The sequence below is a fragment of the Rattus norvegicus genome (assembly GCF_036323735.1).
Source record: "Rattus norvegicus strain BN/NHsdMcwi chromosome Y unlocalized genomic scaffold, GRCr8 chrY_unlocalized_17, whole genome shotgun sequence".
NCBI lineage: Eukaryota > Metazoa > Chordata > Mammalia > Rodentia > Muridae > Rattus > Rattus norvegicus.
Genome location: NW_026947375.1, coordinates 108015 through 128753, shown reverse-complemented (window position 1 = coordinate 128753; position 20739 = coordinate 108015).

Here is a 20739-nt window from a genome sequence, read left to right as displayed (position 1 = left end):
ATCTGAATACACTAAATAAGCATGTAGTATAATCATAGGTTTCCTCTTAATTAAATATGAGGATATAACTTGAAAAAATACAGATATTAAAGTAAGTTTTTGTTATATATCAGCTAATTATGGTCTGAGTAATGACTTAAATCACCAAACCATGAACAGTAAATAGGAATGTCTAGTGAGTTAGAGGTTCTTTCAAGCATCTTCAAGTAAATCGATCTAAAATAAATTCCTTTAAAATTCTCCTAAACCCACTTATCATGAAATATTTCACATCTTAGTAAATAACACCAACATCTTTTCATTTGCTCAAAAAAAAAGACATTGGCTTTCTTTTCTTCCTGCCCACCCCAGCCTCATTCTACTACAAAACACATCAATTTCCAACATAGCTCTCTGATATGACTCTTTTTCATTATCATTGACACTACTTCCATATAGACTTCAAAAACTTCTTTCAAATCATTCTCTGTAACATTTCATAATACATAAGTAACCAGAGTCCCTTACTATATACATACTGAGTTAAACAAACTTATTTAAACCTACTCAATGATTTCTAATACATTTTCTGTAAATAAAAATTATATTTATAATATTGTTTCTATATTCCCATATGTGACATTGCCTAAGCATCAGCTTTATTTGGACTGCTCTTCTATCTCTGAATCAATACAAACTTCTCTCATATGTACTTTTGGATATGTCAAGGTCTTCATCCTTTTATCGAACTTATATTTACTGTGATTTTGCCCAAAATATAGTTCAATTCTGTTTCATTTTATTTAACTTAAATGTCACTTCCCTAAGAAAATCTCCATGACCTTTTTTCTAAAATAAATTCTTCAATTACTTGCATGATATTGACTCCAACATACTGATTTATGCATTCATTTCTTTCTTTTTCCTTGTATATAAAGCAGTATTTATAAAAGAAAGTTCATAATACTTTTTATTCATTCCTAATCTATACCACTATTATGGAGCCTGGTACATTAATGGAGATTTATTTAATTATTTATTTATTGATTGATTGATTGATTGCACGATTTAGTAAGTTGTAAAAAATAAACTTTATACTATTCTTCGTTTTAATGAATATGCATTCCATGCATTGGTTAAACCATCATGAAGTAATTATGTGAGTTCATAAATATATTACAATTCAATGACCTAAATGACATTGCCTAAACATTTTTTTGTCAGCGATAGTCTATTTCATATTCAACAGCAATGCATTGTTGACTGAGCAATTATCTCAGCTAGGAATACATTTGACATGAAATTATAAGATACCTAATTTTAATTCATAGCACCCATTTAAAAATGCCAGGTGCAACTTATTTGTGGTCCCATCTCTGAAGATACAAAGAAATGATCATTCCTAGGGGCTGACTGGTCATGGAGTCAAATTTTATTTGTGAGCTGTTTCAGTGGAAGATTAAAAACCAAGAGGACATACAGCTGTGTTTCCAGAGCTGAACCTGTACCTCATCTCTCTGTGGCCAGACACCACCAGAAAATGGCTGGACTTCCAGGAGTGATGACACACTAAAGAGCACAAGAGAGATTATCATTCTTCAGAGGGAACTTCCTGGAGCCCTCAGAAACCAGGAACAGAGGTGCAGTCTGTTACAATATACTTTTGGTTTATATCTATTCCTTGTAGCTGATCCTAATCCACAGCTCTTGGTAGACAAGATCCTTCCAGAGAGATTTAGTGTCCCTCGAGTGCTGACCCACAGGCTTACCGGAGGTTCAATCCATTGTCAGAGACAGTAAAAACAGCTAACCCCAGAGATAATGAGATGGCGAGAGGGAAGTATAAAAGCCTAAACAACATAAACCAAGGCTACATGACATCATCAGAACCCAGTTTTCACACCAACGCAAGGTTAGGATATCCTCAACACAACAGAAAAGAAAAAGAAATGTTTGTACTTCAAATCACTTAACATGATGAGGTTAAAGGATTTTAAGAAGGACATAAGTAACTCCATCAAAGAAAAACAGGACAACAGATGTAAAGAGATAGAAGCCCTTATAGAGGAAATGCAGAACTCCCTTAAAGAATTACAGGAGACAATAACCAAACTGGTGGAGGAAGTGAACAATCCATCAGGAAAAAAATATTTAAACAGAAAGAGCAATAACAACAACAAAAACAACAACAACAATATTAACAACAACAACAAAAAACACACAAAGAGAGACACTCTGGATATGGAAAACCTGGGAAAGAGATTAGGAGTCAAGAATGCAAGCATCAAACAAAAGAATATAAAAGATAGAAAAGATTATCACGGTCAGAAGGTACCAAAGAAAACATTGACACAACTGTCAAAAATGCAAAACACAAAAAACTCCTAACCCAAAACATCCCAGAAGTCCCAGAGAAAATGAGAAGACAAAACCTAAGGATTATAGGTATAGAAAAGAATGAAGACTCCCACCTTGAAGGGCCAGTAAATATCTTCAACAAAATTATACTAGAAATCTTCCCTAACCTAAAGATAGAGACAACCTTAACCATATGAAAAGAATAAAGTACTCCAAAAAAATTGGACAAAAAAGAAATTTCTACCATCACATAATAGTCAAAATATAAGTGCACAAATCAAAGAAAAAATATTAAAAGCAGTAAGGGAAAAAGTTCAAGTAATATAAAAAGGCAAACCTATCAGAATTCCAACAGTCTTCATAAAAGACACTATGAAAGTTAGCAGATCTTGGGCATATATCACACAAATCCTAAAAGAACAAATGTGGCACCCCAGGCTACTATAAAATCTCTCAACTACATAGATGGAGATACCAAGATATGCCATGTAAATAGCAAATTTACAAAATATATTTCCATTAATCCAGTCCTTCAAAAGATAATAGATCCAAAATTCCAGCACAAGTTGGGAAACTACACCCCACACAAAGCACGAAAATAATCTACTTTTAAAAAACACAAAAGAAGTTAAAAAAGATAGCCACAGAAACATAATTTGACATCTAAAAAAAAATAGAAAAAAGCAACAATTGTTCCCAAATACACTAAACATCAAAGGACTCGATTCTACATAAAAAGACAAACACTAACTGAATATATATATATATATATATATATATATATATATATATATATATATATATATATATGTATGTATGTATGTATATATATATATATATATATATATATATATATCATTTTGATTTATGAACTGAACACAATTCAATGACAAAGACAAATGCTTCCTCAGAGTGAAAGGCAGTAAAACAATTTTTCAGCAAATGTTCCCAAGAAAGAACCTGATGTAACCATTCTAGTATCAAATGAAAAAGACTTTCAAGCAAAAGTTATTAAAAAAGGTAATAAAGGACATTTCATACTCACCAAACGAAAAATATACCAAGAAAAACTCAATACTGAATAACTATGCTACAAATTGAAGGGCATACACATTTGTCAAGGAAACTTTACTAAAGCTCAAAACATATATTATATCATATACAATAATAGTTGGACATTTCAATACACCACTCTCATAAATAGACAGATCATGGAAAGAGAAACTAAGCAAAGACACAAAGAAACTAACAAGGTATGAACCAAATGTATTTAACAAATATCAATACAACATTTCATCTTAAAAAATAATATACCTCCTCATGGGCCAGCCCTAAGATTGATCTTCTTTCTCCTGTTGGTTCTTCTTGAGGCAGCTGAGGAGGAAGAGTGTTAGCGGAGGGTGAGACTTTGTCTTACGATATATGTGGTGAGTTTTTGTCTTACAAGATATTTCTGGTTGCTGTATAATAATAAGTTTACTTATCTAAGTCTAAGTTACTAAGTTTCTGTACCTGATTTACTTATCTATGTCTCAGTCACTATGCTTTGCTACTGTAACTGGTCTGCAGTCTGAGACCAGAAACTGCAGTCTCTGGCACTTACCACCTCATTCTAAAACAGCAGGAGATAAAGTAGAGGATTACTTGTTGGAGCCTTTTCCCTTTTGTCCTTATGCTTCTTGCTTGTCAGGCTAGGGAGAAGCTTGGAGCAATAAACTTCTACTAAACCATGAGAAGTGCATAGCAATTACAGAAGTAAAACTTTTACATAGTCAAATATGCATAAACATAATTTCACACCTGGATTCAATAAACGTGCATTGATACATTTCCTCTCAAATTCAGCTGGGCCCAACTTACATGCAATCTCACAATTACATTCTTACACACAAAAACTCATAATTACATACTTACACAGACATCCATACTTACATATGCATATTGAGCAAAAGACCAAGGACCAGTGCAGAAAGATGAACTCCAATCTTTATTTCAGAGAGAAAGAAATCGCTTCTACACTTTTAATGCTAAGTTTATTCATCCCAAGTTTGTAAGAGAAAAGACTTCTTCCTTTTAACAAGACTAAGCCTGCATTAGTACTAAGAAATGACCTTTTCTGTCCCATGGTAAGGACAAACCTGCCTGCACCTTCTTTTCTTTCCAGCTTCTTCTTTTTTCCTCTTTTCTTCTGCATTCTGCTGATTGCTCTCTTATGTTACATAAGTTATTCCTCTCTACATTTCTTCTCAGCCCAGATCTTTTTGTATCAGCTCTACTTAGCTCAGTTCTCCTTATCTCAAACCGGACTTTTCAGCTCAGCCACTATCGAGCCCAGTCCATCTGTCTCTGTCCTTCCAGTTCAGACCTTCTGTCTCAGTCCTTCTGTGTGTCTTCTCTTTGTCCTCAGCACCTAAACATCTTTCAGAATACATGATCACGTGTTACAATGATTATCACTATTTCATATGAAAGATCAAAGCATAAATTGATATACAATTTTACAACCGAGAATGTTTACGTGAATATCCATCAGGAGTAATTATCTGGCTAAACCTTCATCACCAGTGTCAGCTCTACAGGTTCACTGGATATCCAAAACCATAGTTGATAGAGAAGTTATTTACAGATAAACCCAGTCAATATCTTATCCTCTGTCCTTGCACCTGTAACAAATCATTTGTTCTCTTTTTATGTCTCTTGATAACTGTTTTGCAACCTCTTGGAATGTGTCCTGAGTAGGGGAAAGACTGTTTACTATCTCAGAACAACTAACTGGTGATACCTGGGAGACTGGCAGAGTTGTCACTGCAATTTTGACTATTAGAAAGAGACTTATAGAAGTCCCATTATAAAAAGCTAAATGACCATTGATATAATATTAGGAATTATTGTAGGATCAGTATTAAGACTAAAGATTCATCTATTTGTCTGTATAGCATCACTGTGGGACAGTACAACTTTGTGGCCTGCAGAGATCTGCTCCAAATGTGTGTGATCTTACTCAAGGATTGTTATATATATCTAATAATAACAACAGGAATAGCATTTCAATAGCAGGAAACTTTCCCAAAATGAATCCCTTACAGCCTTGCTTAATAAGGGCAAACCAGTTGTGGATTATAAAATAATCTGAGGCTGTCCATCTCAGGATGATCACCTGCTAGTTTTTAGCTTGTCCTGTTATGGCTCCTGACACTTTATTCTCAGTCCTACATGGTACCTTCTCCAAAACTGAAATTATGATCCATCACAAAACCGGCATAAGCAGATACAAGAAGATTGAATTAATCCCTTTCATCCTATGAGATCACTACAGACTAAGAATGGTCTTCAATAACAACAAGAACAACCAAAGACCCACATATACATGGTACCTGAAGAATGATTTACTCGATGAGAACTAGTTCAAGGAAGAAATAAAGAAAAAAAAGTAAAGACTTTTTAGAATTTAATGACAATGAAGGCATAACTTGGGAACACAAAAGAAAAAAAAAACAATGCTAAGAGGAAAACTCATAGCTATGAGAGATTCCACAAAGAAACAGGAGCTCTGGTACACTAGCAGTTTGACAGAACACCTGAAATCTCAGAACCAATAAAAACCCAAATGCAACAAAAGGACTAGAGAGCAGGAAATAATCAAACTCCGTACTGAAATCAACCAAGTAGAAAGAAAAGGAATTATGGCATTTTTTTTTTTTTTTGCATATGGGGTCTTGAGCCTCTTCAGCTCTTTCAAGCCATTCTCTGATTCCTTCAGCCGGAATCCCTTTCTCAGTTCAGTGGTTTGCTGCTGGCATTTGCCTAAGTATTTGCCATACTCTGGCTTTTTCTCTCAGTAGACAAAGTTTCTGTTTCTGTTGGCCTGCACTTCTTTGCTGCTTCATCCATTTTATCTAGATTGGTTGCTGTATATGTATGGGCCACATGTGGGGCACGCTCTGAATGGGTGTTCCTTCAGCCTCTGTAAACTTTGCCTCCCTATTCTCTGACAAGGGTATTCTTGTTACCGTTTAAAGAAGGTGGGAAGGATTCACATTTTGGTCATCCTTCTTGAGATTCATTAGTTCTGTGCATCTAGGGTAATTCAAGCATTTGCGCTAATAGCCTCTTATCAATGAGGGTATGCCATGTGTGTTTTACTGTGATCGGTTTACCTCACTCAGGATGATATTTTCTGATTCCATCCATTTGCCTATGAATTTCAGAAAGGCATTGTTTTGATAGCCGAGTAATATTCCATTTTGAAGATGTACTACATTTTCTGTATCCATTCCTCTGTTGAAGGAATCTGGGTTCTTTCCAGCTTCTGGCTATTATAAATAATGCTGCTATGAACATAGTGAATCATGTGTCTTTTTTATATGTTGGAGCATCTTTTCGGTATATGCCCAAGAAAGATATACCTGGTTCTTCAGTTAGTTCAATGTCCAATTTTCTGAGGAACCTCCAGATTGATTTCCAGAATGGTTGTACCAGTTTGCAATCCCACCAACAATGGAGGAGTGTTCCTCTTTCTCCACATCCTCGCCAGCATCTGCTGTCACCTGAGTTTTCATCTTATCCATCCTGACTGGTATGAGGTAGAATCTCAGGGTTGTTTTGTTTTGCATTTCCCTTATGACTAAAGATGTTGAACATTTATTTAGGTGTTTCTCTGCCATTCTAAATTCTTCAGCTGTTAATTCTTTGTTTTGCTCTGAACTCCATTTTTCAATAGGGTTATTTGTTTCCCTTTAGTCTGACTTCATGAGTTCTTTGTATATTTTGGATATTAGCCCTCTATCTGCTGTAGGATTGTAAAGATCTTTTTCCAATCTGTTGGTTGCTATTTTGTCCTAACAACAGTGTCCTCTGCCATACAGAAGCTTTGTAGTTTTATGAGATCACATTTGTCAATTCTTGATCTTAGAGCATGAGCCATTGGTGTTTTGTTAAGGAAATTTTCTTCAGTGCCCATGTGTTCCAGATGATTCCCCAATGTTCTTCTATTAGTTTGAGTGTATCTGGTTTGATGTGGAGGTACTTGATGCACTTGGAGTTATGCTTTCTACAGGGCAGTAAGAATGGATTAATTTGCATTTTTCTACATGCTGACCTCCTGTTGAACCAGCACCATTTTCTGAAAATGCTATCTTTTTTCCCATTGGATGGTTTTGGCACCTTTCTTAAAAATTAAGTGATCATGGGTGTGTGGTTTCATTTCTGGGTCTTCAGTTCTATTCCACTGGTCTATTTGGCTGCCTCTGTCTCAATGCCATACAGTCTTTATCACTATTGCTCTGTAATACTGCTTGAGTTCATGGATAATGATTCCCAAGGAAGTCCATTATTGTTGAAGACAGTTTTAGCTATTCTGTGTGTTTTGTTATTCCAGATGAATTTATGAACTTTTCTGTCCAACTCTATGAAGAATTGGATTGGAATTTTGATGGGGATTGGAATGAATCTTTAGGTTGCTTTTGGTACAATGGCCATTTTTATTCTATTAATCCTGTCAGGACATGTACATGGGAGATCTTTCCATCTTCTGAAATCTCCTTCACTTTCTTCAGAGACTTGAGGTTCTGCTCATATGCTCATATCTTTTATTTGCTCGGATAAAGTCACCCCAAGATATTTTATATTATTTGAGGCAATTGTGAAGAGTGTCTTATCCCTAGTTTCTTTCTCTGCTTGTTTAGCTTTTGTGCAGAGATATTTTTATACCCAGCCACTTTGCTGAAATTGTTTATCAGGCTTAGTAATTCTCTTGTGGAACTTTTGGGGTCACTAAGTATACTATCATATCAACTACAAACAGTGCTATTTTGACTTCTTCCTTTCCAATCTATATCCCTTTGACCTCCTTCAGTGTGTGCTTGCTCTGGCTAAGATGACTAGAACTATATTGAATAAGTTGTGAGAGAGTGGGCAGCCTTGTCTAGTCCCTGATTTCAGTGTGATTGTTTTAAGTTTCTCTCCACTTAGTTTAATGTTAACTACCCATTTGCTATATATGTTTAGGTGTGGGCCTTAAATTCCTGTACTTTCAAGGACTTTTATCATGAAGTGATGTTGAAGTTTGTCAAAATCTTTCTCAGCATCTAATGAAGGATCATATGGTTTTTATCTTTAAGTTTGTTATATAGTGGTTACGTTGTTTGTTTTCTGTATATTAAAGCATCCCAGCAAGCCTGGGATGAATCCTACTTAATCATAGTGGATTTTTGTTTAATGTGTTGTAAGATTAGGTTTGTAAGAATTTCATTGAGTATTTTTGTGTCGATATTGATAAGAAAATTCGTCTGACGATCTCTTTCTTTTTTGGGTCTTTCTGTGTTTTAGTGATTAGAGTATTTGTGGCTTCATGAAAGCAATTTGGTAGTACTCCATCTGTTTCAATTTTATTAAAGAGTTTGAACAGTATTGTTATGTTATTTTCAATGAATTTTGGATGGATATCTGCACTAAATCAATCTGATCATGGACTCTTTGGTTGGGAGAGTTTTGGTGATTGCTTGTATTCCTTTGGGAGTTATGGGTTATTTAAATGGTTTACTTTTCCTGATTTAGCTTTGGCCCCTTGTATTTGTCTAGAAATTAGTCCTTTTTCTCCAGATTTTCAAGTTTCATTGAACATAGACTTTTGTAGTACAATGATTTTTTTTTAATTTCCTCTGATTCTGCTGTAATGTCTCCCTTTTTAATATTTGATTTTGTTAATTTGGTCACACTCTCTGTTTCCTCCTGTTAGTCTGGTTTCCGGTTAATGTATCCTGTTGATTTTTCTTAGAGAATCAGGTATTGGTTCTGTTGATTCCTTGTATTGTCACTTTTCTTTTTTCTACTTGGTTGATTTCAGCACTGAGTTTGATTATTTCCTGCCTTCTACCACTCCTGCATGTATTTGCTTCTTTTTGTTCTAGAGGTTTTAGGTGTGCTGTCAAGCTACTGATGGATAGTCTCTCCTGTTTCTTTCTCCAGGCACTCAGAGCTATGAGTTTTCCTCTTACCACAGCTTTCATTGTATTCCAAGAGTTTGGTATATTGTACCTTCTTTTTCATTGAATTATAAGAAGTCTTTAATTTCTTACTTTAATTTTTCCTTGACCAAGTTATAATTGAGTAGAGCATTATTCAACTTCCATGTATATGTGGGTGTTCTTTCCCGATTGTTATTGAAGGACAGCCTAAGCCCATGGTAGTCTGGTAGAGTGCATGGAATTATTTCTATATTTCCATATCATTTGTGGCCTGCTTTTTGACTGATTATATGATCAATGTTGGAGAAAGTGCCATGAAAGGCTGAGTAGAAGTTAAATCCTTTCGTTTTGGATAGAATATTCTCTAAATATCTCTTAAGTCCGTTTGGTTTATTCATTCTGTTAGTCTGTCTATGTCTCTGTTTAATTTCTCTTTCTGTGATCTGTCTAGTGGTGAGAATTGGGTTTTGAAATCTCGTACTCTTATTATTCGTGCTGCTATATGTTCTTTTAACTTTAGTAAGGTTTCTTTCATGTATGCAGGTGCCCTTTTATTTTGAGCATAGATATTTATGATTTCAAGTTCATCTTGGTGGATTTTTCCTTTGATGAATATAAAGTGTCCTTCCTTATGCTTTTTGATGACTTTTGGTTGAAAGTTAATTTTATATGATATTATAATGGCTACTCCAGCTTGCTTCTTCAGATCATTTGCTTGGAAAGATTTTTTCCATCCTTTTACTCTGAGGTAGTGTCTCTTTTTGTCTCTGAAGTGTGTTTCCTGTAGTGCAAAATGCTCTGTCCTCATTACATATCCAGTGTGTCAATCTGTGTATTTTTAGTGGGGAATTGAGTCCATTGATGTTGAGAGATATTAAGGAATAGCGATGATCACTTTCTCTTATTTTCATAATTGGAGGATAGTTAATGTTTGTGTGCTTCCCTTCTCTTTATTTTGTTGTGAAAAGATTAATTCTTGCTTTATGATTTTACTTGCCTCCTTGTTTTGGGATTTGCCAGTTAGTGTCCTTGGAATTACTGGATATTTAGAAAGATATTGTGTAAATTTGGGTTTGTCATGGAATATCTTGGTTTCTCCATCTATGTTAATAGAGAATTTTGCTGGATAAAGTAGCCTAGGAAGGCGTTTCTGTTCTCTTAGGGTCTGTATGATATCTGTCCAGGATCTTCCGGGTTTCATAGTCTCTAGTGAAAATTCTGGTGTAATTCTGATAGGCTTGCCTTTATATGTTATTTATACATATACTTACTGCTTTTAATATTTTTATTTTTTTTTGTGTATTTGGTGTTTTTACTATTATGTGATGGGAGGGTTTCCTTTTCTGGTCCAACCTATTTGTAGTTCTGTAGGCTTTGTGTATGTTTATGTGCATCTCTTTCTTCGGATTAGGGAAGTTTTATTCTATAATTTTGTGGAAGATATTACTGTCCCTTAATGTTAGCAGTCTTCACCCTCTTCTATACCTGTTATCCTTAGGTTTGATCTTCTTGTTGTGTCCTTGATTTCCTGTGTTTTGGGCTAGGAGTTTTTTTTTTTTTCTTTTTTTTTTTTACATTATCTTTGACAGTTGTGTCAAGGAATCTTCTGCTCCTTAGATTATGTCTTCCATATCTTTTATCCTGTTGGTGACGCTCACATCTATGACTCCTGGTCTCTTTTCTAGGTTTTCCATCTCCAGGGTTGTCTTCCTTTGTGCTTTCTTTATAGTATCTGTTTCCATTTTTAACTCCTGGATTTTTTTGTTCATTTTCTTCTCCTGTTTTTTTTTTTTTTTTCATTAGTTCTTTAAGGTACTTTTGTGTTCCCTCTTTCTGGGATTCTATTTGTTTACTTCTGTATTTTCTGTTGTCCTGTATTTTCTTAAGGGAGTTAATTATGACCTCCTTAACATCCTCCATGATCATGAGAAAATGTGAACTTAAATCTAGATCTTGCTTTTCTGGTGTGTTTGGATATCCAGTGTTTGCATTGTTGGGAGATTTGGACTCTGATGAGCCCAAGTAGTCTTGGTTTCTGTTGTTTGAGTTCCTGTTATTGCCTCTAGCCATCAGGTTGTCTCTGGAGTTAGCGTGTCTTACTCTTTCTGACAGTGGCTTGACCGTCCTGTAGGCTCATGTGTCAGGACTGCTGTAGACATGTTTTCCTATTTTGTTTTTACCCAGTTATGGGAACAGAGTATTCTTACCTCATGCATGCAGTTTTTCCTGTCCACTGGCTTTCAGCTGTCCCTGTGGGCTGGAACCAGAAGGAACTTCACATATTTCTCTTATATCCTTCTGTGGGGGTAGGGAGGACAGAAGGCACAAGGTGTTTTCCTATTGAGTCAGGAATCTGGGCAGAGAGTAGTCTCCTCTGGTTTCCCAGGAATGCCCGCTCCTCTGAAGTTCTAGTTCTTCCACCTTCAGGATTTGTGTGCAGGGAGCTGTTTAATCAGTTCTGTTCAGATCCAGGCACAGTCTGGAACATGGTGCTCCTGCAGTTTTAATCCTCCTATATTCCTGGGTCCAGAGGCACTATGCTGTTTTGCCTTGGGCCAGAGATATGGGTAATGGTGGGCAGAAGTTGCGGTCTCTGTGCCTTGTATGCTCAGTATTGCCCAGACTCCTGGGTGATCAGCTCTCTCTCCCACATCGTCTAGGAGCAGGGAGCTCTGGGCCAGGATCAGCAAGGTTCAGGAGCCAGCTAGAAACTGGAAGTGCCTGGTCCCAGAGGAGTTCTGCTTTTGCATGTCCTGAATCCACTAGTCAGGTCACTTAGTGCAGAATAGTTGTATTCACTTCTGGTCTCAGGCCTGAAGTTGCTTCTCGGGCTGCCATTCAGCTCTCAATGAGAGTTGCAACCAGAAATGTCTACTAGGTCACTATGAACAGGAGGCCCAGATGGAGCTAGGTGTTTTTTTTTTTTTTTGTCCGGAATGTGAGCAGAGTTCTCAGGAGTTTCTGCCCTTCTGATGATCTAAGTGTTCCCCATCCACAGAAGATTTGTGTGTAGGATATTGTTTGGACCAGTTCCGATCCATATGCCATTTGTACTGCAGGACTCCTACAGCTTGACTGCTCCTATATTCATGTGTCCAGCGGCACTATGCTGTTTCCTCTTGGGCTAAGGATGTGGGCACAGGTGGGCAGAAGTGGCAGTCTCTCCATCCCTGAAGTCTAAGTACAGCCCAGTCTTCTGGGTGATCAGCTATCTGTCCGACAGAGTTTCCAAAGGAGTTTCAAATGTTCATTCCCTATCCTACAGGTTTCCAGTCTTTTCAATTCTCCTCCAAATGTTTTGGAGAAGACATCTATTGTCAAGGCGAGGTACAACAGGCCCCATCAGACAAAGAGGGCTGCAAAATTTCTACTTTTAAAGGTAATCTCAATGATTTCTCATTTTTCACAAATAGATTAAGTCCTGCCCCCTCTCCACATGTGACTTTAATACCTTCACCAGCTGCAAAACATGGGAGAAAGCTATGTCCACTCACAAAGACAGACAAAGATGTCCCCCATCTCCACCAAAGTGCCTTATGCAAACTGCTTCACCAACAAAACTAGATAAAAATGATGAAGCATAGAATTGCATGATTAGAAGAAAGGGATATAAGTCTTTCCTGAGAGACACAGCTAGAGCATGTCAAATACAGAAGTGAATAGTAGTGGCAAACCAGTGAACTGAAAAACAGATCTCTTGTTGGTAGATTTTGAGAAAGAATGACAAGAGCTGAAGGAGCTTTCAATCTGATAAGAAAAACAATGCCAACGAACCAGAGTTCCCTGGTACTATACGAATATTCAAAGATTGTTCTTGGATAGACCTATGGCTACAACTGCATATGTAGCAGAGAATGGCCTTATTGGCCACCAATGGAAGGAGATTCCCTTGGTCTAAACTAGGTTTCATTACCAAATCAAGGGAATGTCAAAGGGCAGTAAGGGGGATTATACAAGAAAGGTAGGGGGATTGTTTAGGGATCTTATAGGCAGGAAACTGGGAAAGGCAAAAATATTTGAAATGTAAATATGGAAAAATCAAATTAATAAAGCAAAAAAATTGCTAAAAAGCAAAAAAAATAAGGTAAATATAAGACTGCCATCTATTCACACACATTGACTGAGAAATATTAAGGGTCACTATCAGGCAAAGGGAGTCAGAGTACTACTAGTGGAAAGACTGATATGATGAAATAAAAACATGTCTCTCTCCTAAACACTGGTATCAGACACAAACTGTACGATAGGTAGCCAAATAATCAAGGAGTTTATTCTGAGCTGTGGACACAATACTTGTCATTAACTTCTTCCTTAGGACCTATTTCTTCTGGGCAAAAAAAAAAATAAAAGCCATGAGCTCTAAGGAAAGAACAGTGCCCTTCCAAACACCTGCCCTTTGGGATAAAGATATTAATGATATAAACTCTCTGACTTACAGGATCCACTAGAAGCAGGGAAGTCCAGATGCTTCTGACAGGCTCTGAGCTCCTGATTCCAGGTGTGGAAGGTTCAGATCAATTCTATCTCTTCAACTTACCTACTCGACACCTACCAAGGACTCAATGACATTCCCCAGGGTCGCCATATTTCTTCCTTTTTTTTTATACCAAGACAGAAGGCCATCTTCATTCTCAACATCTTTGAGCTTTACATTCTCTTTGTTCTCAATCCCAAATTGATGTTTCCTCTGAACTAGAGGCCAATTAGTAAACCCTATATTATACTGAATGAATATACAAGAGGCATTTGCAGACACGACAACACTTGTGACAACACAGGAGAAAATAGGGCTCTCCAGGATACAAGAGATTTTTCATGGAAGGCCTAATGATGATATCACTGAGAACCGCCATGGCCTACCTACAAACAGCTTTCCTTACACTGACCAGATGTGAGAGTGCCTTTTCCAGGTATGTCTCCTGTGACACAGGAAAAACCTTTATGTACTCTATCTCTCGAAAAATAGAGACTTCTCTTCGCTTCAACAGTGTTTACATGCTCTGAATGGAGAAAGTTATTCAGGGTCCTGGCATGGGTAGAAATGATCTAGGAACGTGGAGAAGAGAAGATTCTTCTGGATAATATTTTTATTCCCAGGTCCAAACCTGTGACATACCGTTCAATTTTCTAGGTTTTCTCTCTCTTGTAAAGGCCTGTATTTTCCTTTCAGACCTTTATATGAAGGAATATTGTATTTCTCTGTTTTATTGTACATTCTTTGATAGGTGACTTTATAAATATTCCTGAATATGTACTCAAAAATTATGTTTCAAATTCTATTTTCTGCTATGTTTTTGGCAACAAATGGGCCCCAGCTATAGAGAGAGTATAACAGTGTAAATACTGTGTACCTACTTCAAATGATAAACTCCCAAATCCTTATTTTATCCAAAGATTACCAGACATCAATAAAGCAAAGGACACATGACTATACATTTCAGTAATCTAGTCTTATTTGATATCTGTACGACACTATCTACCTTCCTGTATTCTCATGACCTGACTTAAAGATTTAGACGTGTTTCTGTGATTGTTTCTTAAGGCCAAATATAAGAAACAGGAGGATGGGCAGGGAGAAGAAAGACTTGAGGAAGGGTGAATCCTCAACTTCAATACCTTCATAAGTACAGGGGGAATCTATTTGACATTGTCATTTCTAAATTCTACATTCTTGACCTATTTGTGCAGAATCCATGTTAACATTCAACCTAACCACCTAAGCAAATAGTTGTAGGAGCTACCAAAATACATTACATATATATATATATATGTTCATATATATATGTTCATATATATATGTTCATATATATATGTTCATACACACACACACACACACACACACACACATCAGCCGCCAATACTAGATAAGTGTGATGAAGCTAAGAAGTGCATTCTGCCAGGAATCAGATATAGGTATGTCCTGAGAGACACACCTAGATCATGTCAAATAAAGGAGTGTATGTTTTTGGCAATCCAGTGAACTGTAAAGGACCTCTTGTTTGTAGATTCTGAGAAAGGATAACAAGAGCAGAAGGGGCTTTCAACCCCATAAGAACAACAGTCAATGAACCAGAGCTTTCTGGTACTAAACCAATATTCAAAGACTGTACTTTGACAGACCTATGCATCCAACTGCATATATAGCAGAGGAAGGCCTTGTTGGTCATTAATGGAAGTAGAAGGCCTTGGTCCTCCCTTGGTTTGACTCCCAGTTAACGAAAATGTGAAGGGAGAGAAGAAATGGAGAGGGATCAGTTCGGGATCTTATGGGAGGAAACTCTTAAAGGAAATAATATTTAATATGAATATAGAAATTAGTTTCTTTAATAAAACAAATAAAATTTGTAATATATATATATATATATATGTATATATATGTGAAGTAAATAAAAAAAAACTTCCAGCTAAAAACAGCTGTTTACTCAGTAATGTAATGTGTCACTGTCAGAAATTGGTAGTCAGAGACATAATAGTGGAAACAGTGAGATGGTGATGTCTCAACTAGAAGCACTTCTCTCTTGCAGATATCACTGTCAGACACAAACTGCACAGTAGATATCTAAAGCATGGAGGAGTTTACTCTGAGCTACGGATATAATACTTGTCCTTCCTTTCTTCCTTAGTGCCTTTTTCTTCTTGTCAAAAAGAATAAAGGCCATGTGCTCTCAGGAAAACAACTGTGCCCTTCCCATTACTTGGCATTTGGAATAATGAAATGAATGGTATAAACTCTCTGACTTCCAGAAACCATAAGAACAGAGAAGTCCAGAAGCTTCTGAGAGGACCCCAGCTCCTGATTCCCATATGTGGAAGGCTCAGATCAATGCTGTCTGTTCAGCAATACCACTCAGCCCCTACCAAGGAGTCACTGAACTTTCACAAGCACAAATATTTCTTCCTTTTTTTAGACAAGGACAGAAGGGCCTCTTTCTTATCCCCACTTCTGATCTCATCATCCTCTTTGTTCTCACTCCCAAATAGCTGTTTTCTCTGAATTAGATGCCAATTACTAAACACTAGAGGTACTAAAAGAATACCTGAGAGGAAATGCAGTCATGACAACACTTGTGACATCAAAGAAGAAGATAAAGCTCTCCCGGTTACAAGAGATTTTTCAGGCAGGACCTCGTGTTGATGTTACTGAGAAATGTCATGGCCTCCCTGCTAAACAGCTTTCCTTACATTGACCAGATTTGAGGGTGCCCTTTCCACGTATGTCTCCTGTGATTCATTGGAAACCTTTATGTACTCCATCTCTCTAAATCTAGAGACTTCTCTTTGCTTTATTAGTGGTTACATGCTCTGAATGGAAAAAAAGTTAGTCAAGGGCTGAGAATGGGTAGAAAAGTTCTTGTAACATGGAGTGGAAGACATTCTTCTGGATATTAATTTTATTCTCAGGTACATTTCATGAAATACAGTTCAATTTTGTAGGTTTTCTCTGTTTCCCAAAGGTCAGTATTTACCCTACAGATCTTCATTCGAATGAAAATTGTATTTCACTTTCTTATTGTGCATTCCTCAATATGGGACTTTGCAAATATTGCTGAATGTGTACTCAAAAATTCTGTTTTCCAATTCCATTTTCTGCAATGATTTTGGCAACAAATGTGCCCAGCTATAGAATGAGTTTAACAATGTAAATATGGTGTACCTACTTGAAATGATAAACACCCAGATCCTTACTTCATCCCAAAATTACCAGACATCAGCAATGCAAAGGACAACATGGACTATGGAATTCACTGCTTCTCTAATCCCATTTGATATCAGTTTGGATTATCTACCTTATTGTGTTCCAGTAAAGAGACTTGAGGGTTTTGGATGTTTTACCATGATTCTTTCTTCAGGCCAAACATAAGATTCAGGAGGATGTGGAGGATGAGGAATAGCTTGAGGTCCAGTGAAACCTCAGCTTCATTAGGTTCATAAGAACTGGAGAGAGTCTATTTGGCACTGTCATTTGTGGATTCTACTTTCTTGACCTTGTTTCCCAGAACCCATGCTAAAATTCCATCTAATCTCATAGCTATAGAATATATATATACATATATATATATATATATATATATGTATATATAGATAGATAGATAGATAGATAGATATAGATATACAGATATACAGATAGATATACAGATATACAGATATACAGATATACAGATATACATATATACAGATATACAGATATACATATACATATACATATACATATACATATACATGTACATGTACATATACATATACATATACATGTACATGTACATGTACATATACATATACATATACATCATATACATATACATATACATATACATATACATATAAATATACATATACATATACATATACATATACATATACATATACATATACATATACATATACATATACATATACATATACATATACATATACATATACATATACATATACATAGATATATTAGCCACCAAAACTAGATAAGATTGAGGAATCTTAGAAGTGCATGATTAGAAGAAACATATATAGGTGTTTCCTGAGAGACACAGCCAGAGCATGTCAAATACGGGAGTGAATGATCGTGGCAAAGCAGTGAACTGAAAACAGATCTCTTGTTGGTAGATTTTGGGGAAGGATAACAAGAGCTGAAGGGGCTTTTAATCTGATAAGAAAAACAATGCCAAAAAACCAGTTTTCTGGTACTAAATGAATATTGAAAGATTGTACATGGATCGCCTATGGCTCCAACTGCATCTGTAGCAGAGAATGGCCTTGTTGGGCACCAATGGAACGAGATGTCCTTGGTGTGTACTAGGTTTTATTACCAATTCAAGAGAATGTCAAAGGGCAGTAACGGGGATTATACAGAAGAGTAGGGGAACCGGTTAGGGATCTTATGGACAGGAAACTGGGAAAGGCAAAAATATTTGTAATGTAAATATGCAAAAATCAAATAAAAATTGCTAAAAAATAAAACAAATAAGTTATAGATAAGAAAAGTGTCATCTAATCAAACCTATTGACTGAGAAATCTAAAGGGTCACAATCAGGCAATGGGATTCAGCAATACTATCGGAAAGACTGATATGATGAACTAGAAACACGTCTCTCTCCTAAATAACAGTATCAGACACAAACTGCACTATAGGTATCCAAATAATCAAGGAGTTTACCCTGAGATGAGTACACAATACTTATCTTTCACTTCTTCCTTAGGACCTTTTTCTTCTGAGCAAAAACATTAAAGGTCATGAGTTCTAAGGAAAAGAACAGTGCCCTTCCCAACACCTGGCTTTTGGAATTAAGATATTAATGATATAAACTCTCTGACTTACAGGAACCACTAGAAGCAGTGGGGTCCAGATGCTTCTGACAGTCTCTGAGCTCCTTATTCCATGTGTGGAAGGCTCAGATTAATTTTATTTCTTCTATGTACCTACTCAACTCCTACCGAGGACTCAGTGAGATTTCTTAGTGTTCACATATTTTTTTCCTTTTTTTTTATACCAAGACATGGCTGAGTTTTACATCCCCTTCATTATCACTCCCAAATGGCTGTTTACTGTGAAATAGAGGCCAATTAGTAAACCCTGTAGGTACTGAAGGAATATCTGAGAGTTATTTGCAGATAGGACAACACTTGTGACATCACAGGAGAGGCTAGGGCCCTCCAGGATACAAGAGATTTTTCATGGAAGGCCTAATGATGATGCCTGTGAGAACTGCAATGGTCTACCTGCAAACAGCTTTCCTTACACTGACCAGTATCTAGAGTGCTTTTTCCAGGTATGTCCCCTGTGACACAGGGGAAACCTTTATGTACTCCTTCTCTTTAAAGCTAGAGACTTCTCTTTACTTCACTTGTGGTTACATGCTCTGAATGGAGAAAGTTCGTCAGGTTCCTGGCATGGGTAGAAATGATCTAGGAACTTGAAGTGGAGGAGATTCTTCTGTATAATATTTTTATTCCCAGGTTCATTCCCATGACATACATTTCAATTTTCTAGGTTTTCTCTGATTTGTAAAGGCCAGAATTTTCCGACCTGTCCTTTTTGTAAATGAATATGGTATTCCACTTTCTTATTGTACATTCCTTGATAGAAGACTTTGTAAATATTCCTGAATGTGTACTCAAAAATTCTGTTTTCCAATTCCACTTCCTGCTATGATTTTGGCATCAAAGGGGGCCAACCAATAGAATGAGTATAAAAGTGTAAATACTGTGTACCTATTTCAAATGATAAACTCCGTAATACTTATTTTATCCAAAGATTACCAGACCTCATTAAAGCAAAGGACCACATGGACTATACATTTCTGTTCTCTAGTCACATTTGATATCTCTACTACACTATCTACCTTTCTGTGTTCCCATGGCCAGACTTGAAGACCTTAGATGTGTGACCATGATACTCTCTTAAGACATATATAAGAAGCAGGAAGTTGGGCAGAGAGATAAAAGGCTTGAAGAGTGAATCCTCAACTTCAATACCTTCATAAATACAGGAGGACGTCTATTTGACGTTGTTATTTGTAAATTTTACATTTCTGACCTAGATGCGTAGAATCCATGTTAACATTCCACCTAACCAAACCAAATAGCTCTAGGAGGCACCAAAAGTATATATATATGCACATACTTATGTGTGTATGTACACACAAACACACACACACACACAAACACACACACACACACATATATATATACATATATATATATATATATATATATCAGCCACGAAAACTAGATAAGAGTGATGAAGCTAAGAAGTGCAGAATTTCTCTGTTTCCCAAAGGCCAATATTTTCCCTACAGACCTTTAATTGATTGAATATTGTACTTCATTTTTGTATTGTACTTTTCTTTATAGGAGACATTATATTTATATATTCCTGAATATGTACTCAAAAATTCTGTTTTGCAATTCCATTTTTTGCAATGAATTAGCAATAAAGCCTGCCCAGCTATAGAGGGAATATAACAGTATAAATATTGTGTACATAATTCAAATGATAATTCCCAAATCCTTATTTTATCCAGATATTATGAGACATCAGTAAACAAAGGACATCATGGACTATATAATGCAGATATCTAGTCCCATTAGATATCAGTTTTATAATATCTACCTTCCTGTGTTCTCAGCACCAGACTTAAGGGTTTTGGAGTTTTTACCAGGATTCTTTCTTCATGCCAAACACAAGAATCAGGAGGATGGGCAGGAAGAGGAATGGCTTGATGGCCAGAGAATCCTCAACTTCAATAGGTTCATAATAACAGGAGGGAGTCTGTCTGGAATTGACATTTCCTGATTCCACTTTTTTTTTACCTAGTTTCACAGAATCCATCCTAAAATTCAACCTAACCACATAGCTGTAGGAACCACCAAATACATACAAATTATATATATATATATATATATATATATATATATATATATATATATAGAGAGAGAGAG